The 5,051-nt window shown below is 38.2% G+C and overlaps 1 pseudogene; it reads left to right on the forward strand.

Moving 5' to 3' along the window:
* Positions 1–3,326, forward strand: part of LOC102471311 (proteasome subunit alpha type-7-like) — a 19,642-nt pseudogene extending 16,316 nt beyond the window's left edge.
* The last annotated feature ends 1,725 nt before the right edge of the window (positions 3,327–5,051 follow it).

Raw genomic sequence — 5,051 nt, forward strand, 5'->3', positions numbered from 1 at the left:
GCCCACCCCCCCGGGGGGGGGGGTGATTTCTCGCTTTCTGTCTCTCTGTCTCTCTGTCTTTCTGGCAAGCACATGCACCCTATAGCAAAAACCTCTCTAGAAAAAAGAAAAAAACCTTTTCAGGCATTAGACAACAGCTATCTTAGGACTATGAATCCTACAGAAGAGGAAAACAAAGTTGAACCCTACAGTTACTGTGGCTTTCTGCCTGAGACAATTCCACTATTCCATCAGGAGAGGAGAGTCCAGGAGTCCCCCTGAACTAAGGAAACACAAATAGAAACATAGAGTGGTCAAGATAGCTAGAACTTGTGAGGCAGAAACTAAAGCGGAGGAAACTGCAGAGGATGCATTCCATAAACATCCACAGAGCCACCTTGAGTCTTCAATTGAAGATGTATCTGAGGGGCGACGGGGTGGAGGGTGCACAACAGCGGGGAGCTGTGAGCTGACTAACACCCAAAGCTCACTCAGCACTGATATGCATCCAAGTTCCAACCAAGAAAAGTGAGAGGCTTTTTAAATACCGGAGCAGACAGTGGAGAGTTACAGCATCATGCCTTAGTCATAGAGATAAACGAGTCCAGGCTGCTCTAGACCTGCATCATGACCTTCCCAGGAAACACTTTAAAACAAGCTTCAAAAGGATTAAATTCATCTACAAGTAACTCTACTGTTTGACAAACAAATGTAACTGTACTGCAAGGGAATACAATAACATCCAAACTCAGAGCAATGCGATATAAATAATATCTAGCATTTGATCAGAAAAGCTTAGACACCACTGAGCAGCAAAATTTGACCCATCACCGGGGGGTGGGGAAGTCAATCAAAAAAAAAATAGATAAGACAGAGATATTAGAATTAACAGAAAATCATTTTTAAATGGCTTTTATAAATATACTGGGGGGCTTCACAGCAGTAAGACATCATTCCACAAGGCTAAATTCTGAATTCATGTCCAAGACCTTTCTGAACATGCCAGTCATACACATGTCCATGACTTGGGACTGACTAAAGCTCAGGGTGAATGACACAGGGAAGATCCTGTTGGGTGTCGATTCTCTCTGTCTCTCTGAAGGAAGAAATACATAAACTTTTTAAATAAATACATAAATTTACTCAATAATTGAAAAGAAAGTATGAACATAAGGAGAAAAGAAATGGAAAATATATTTTTAAATTGAACTTCTAGAAATTAAAAATACATCTGAAGTGAAAAACAAAAAACAGTGCGTGAACGTCAAATCGTATTAAATACTACAGAATAAAAGATCATAGAATTCAAACACAATACTGAAACTATCCAAACTAAGGAGCCAAGAGGTTATGATATTGTGTGATCAACACAATGCTGGGGAAAAAGGAATTGACAACTGTATATAGCAGAGATTGTGTAATAAGAGAGTGGGAAAGGGCAGAGGGTCAAACATAAGGTAAAAAACATATATACACACATACATATATATGAAAGTAGAAATGGAATATTATTGATGATAACATGCATGATTAAGCCATGAAGCAATTTATTCTAGATGGGAAACCACATTTAGTATGTTGTAATGATGCTCAGGGAATTAATGTTAAGTAATTAATAAAAAGTTTCAGGAGAAAAAAAAAACAGTAAAACTGTTCGTATCGAAATTTTAAAAAAATGCATATTTGATGACTGCAGTAAGCTATATAGCCCCAGCTAGGTACTACTTTATAGTATGTTCATTCTACTCATTGAGTTTTATGGCTAACGTCAGATATGTGTTCATGGATATGTAAATATCAGCTGTGCTAGCTATTGGAAATCTTTAGACTAATTAAGTTCATTAGCAAATCCATTAAATGGGGGGGGAGGCATAGAAAGCAACCATGGATACCAGAGACAATGTGGGAGGAGGGTGGGACATGGCAGAGGGGGAGGGATAGGAAATCAAGGATGGCAAAACAAAAAAACAGTATACAAGACATAAGAAATGGAAAATTATTTGCTGATAACATGCATGTTGATGTGTTTGATTGAGCCAATATACAGTGTATTTTGGATGGAAAATTCATTTGTATGCTGTAATGATGTATAGTGAATTAATTTAAAAAAAATAAATAAATTTCAAGAAAAAATAAAAAGAGCCAAGAAGGAAAATACTGAAAATATTATGTAGCCTCAATGCTGTGGTTTCAATGTGTCTCCCACAATTTGGGTATCAAAAACTGAATCCCCAGTATGACAGTGTTGGGGATGGGGCATATTGGAAAGTGGTTAAGTCATGAGGGCTTCACCATTATCAAAAGGGTTCACAGGGGAAGGTTCATTCTCTTGCACTCTTGCCTTTCTGCCTTCTGCCCTGTGATGAACAGCAAGACAGCCCTCACCAGATGCTGTCACCTTGATTTTGAATTCACAGCCTCCAGAACTGAGCCAATATATTTCTGTTGATTATAAATTACCCAAATATTCTGTGATGGCAGCACAAAATGGACCAAGACAATTGGTAATATGTGGTCTAACATCCATGTTGATAGAGTCCTAGACAGAAAGGAGGGATAGGACAGTAAAAACACAATCCTGTGTGATGCAACAAGGTGTCCCGGTACAACAGGACCATCACTGTCTTCTCCTCAGATGGACACCGTTTCCAAGAGGAATATCCTCAGGAAGTTGTGGAGAAAGGATACACCATGATTGCAATTTGAGGTACCCAAATAGTTGTGCATGGAGTAGGAAACAAGTCTGTTGTGAAGCTTCAAGATAAAAGAACTGTGAGGAAAATGTGTACACTTGATGACCACGTCTGCATGGCTTTTGCGGGACTGACCACTGATGCTAGAGTTGTGATAAACAGAGCCTGTGTGGAGTGCCAGGGTCACAAGCTCACGGTTGAGGACCCAGTCACTGTAGAATGTGTAACTCACTTTATAGCAACTTTAAAGCAGAAATATACCCAAAGCAATGGACAAAGACCTTTGGCTATTTCTGCTTTAATCATAGGCTTTGATGATGATGGTATCCCAAGATTATCAGACAGATCTTTCTGGTACTTACCATGCTCAGAAAGCAAATGCAACAGTTAGAGAACTTCTAGAAAATAATTACACAGGATGTTATAGCAAATGACAATGAGGCTATCAAATTGGCAAAAAGAGTTTTACTAGCAGTTGTCCAGTCTGGTGAAAAAAACATTGAACTTGCTATAAGAAGAAGAAATCAACCTTTAGAGATGTTCAGTGCCAAAGAAATTGAGTTACAAGTAACTGGAATAGAAAAGGAAAAAGAAGGACAGAAGAAAAAAATTGAAAACAACCTAATTTTTAGGATGACCACTGGGAGCTTATAATGTCTTGTACCATTTGGAATTATTTACTGAAATTTTAAAAGAAATAAGTTTCTTCGCAGTGCTAACAATATCATATTCGTGTTTATCTTTAGTCTATCACATAGTCAAACATAGGTTAGTGTAAAATTATCTTTGCAAGGGGTTTCTGTAATTGTTGAAAGCAGTTGTGCTTCCACATCAGCCTATGATTTCTCCAGTGTGTTAGTTTTCTTCATGTATGCAAATTTATCTAAGAAAATTTTTAATTTTAAAAAACTGGTACTTTGATGAGGTTTAGTATTGACTGTCAGTTAAAGAGATAGCTATTCCAAAATAAACCAGATACAGTGTTGAGTTAAAGTTCTCTTTTTTTTTTTTTTTTTTTTTTTTGAGAGGTTTTTGCTATACGGCGCATGTGCTCACCAGAGAGACAGAGAAATAGAAAGTGAAAAATCACCCCCCAGTGGGGATGGCCATGCCGCAATCCCTTCTCCTCCATTCTCCTCTCAGGATCTTGGGCACGCATGCACATGCGCCCGGTGTGAGTTTAAGCCACCGGGTCCGGGACTCAAACCACAGTCGACTACATGGGAGTTCAGCGACATAGCCATTACGCTAACTGCTGGTCCTGAGTTATATAGTTCTTGAGAGTAATAAAAGCATCCTTATGTTGGTGAATTGTCAAAAAAAATTTGAAGAAATGATGTTCCAAGTTTGATGAAAATGATAAACACACATATGTAAAGAAGCTCATAATGAAACATAAGCCTAAATGTGAAACCTAAAACTATAAAAATTCTAAAAGATAACAGAGGAGCTAAATCTTTGTGGCCTAGGCAAAGATTTCTTTTATTTATAAATTTATAAAAGTATATAATTTGTAAAAAAAAAAAAATGTCATTTTAAAAAAAATCTATAAAAGGGGCCCGTTCAGTGGCACAACAGTAGGCACTGTTCAAGGGATGCTGGATTGACATAGAAGGTTGTTGTCAGGGCACCCAACCCACCTGTACATTGGACATGTATGCCCATGACACTGGCTGGCTGGGAAGTCTAGGAGGTATCGTGGTATGAGACCCTGTTGAGGGTGTTTCTCTCTCTCTTTCTCCCTGCATGTGTGAGTATGTGTGCTTTTCATTCTCATGGAAAACATAAATTTTTTTAAAAAACTATAAAAGAAGAAATTTATAAATGGGACATCATCAGAACTAAAAACTTTTGTTCATTGAAAGACACTGTTAAAAGACAAACCACATACGGAGAGAAAATATTTGCAAGCCACATATCTGATAAAGAAGTTGTGATCTGGGAACCAGCAGTTAGCATAATGGCTATGTCGCTGTACTCCCATGTAGTCGACCACGGTTCGCGTACTGGACCCAGTGGCTTAAAACTCACGCCGGGGGTGTGTGCATGCGTGCCCAAGATCCCAAGAGGAGAATGGAGGAGAAGGAATTGCGGCGTGACAATCCCCCCTGGAGGATGATTTCTCCTTTTCTGTCTCTCTGTCTCTCTGTGTCTGTCTGGTGAGCACATGCGCCCTATGTGCCCGATAGCAAAAACCTCTCCAAAAAAAAAAAAAAAAGAAGTTGTGATCAAAATATTTCAAGAATTCTTAAAAATCAGTAATAATTTTTTAAAACTACACAATTAAAAAGCCAAATATTTGAACAAACATGTCACCTAGGGAGATAAATGACTAGCAATAAGTACATGAAAATATGTTCAATATCATCAGTCATTAAG

Source organism: Tupaia chinensis, unplaced genomic scaffold, assembly GCF_000334495.1.
Source record: "Tupaia chinensis unplaced genomic scaffold, TupChi_1.0 Scaffold149501_1, whole genome shotgun sequence".
Lineage (NCBI taxonomy): Eukaryota > Metazoa > Chordata > Mammalia > Scandentia > Tupaiidae > Tupaia > Tupaia belangeri.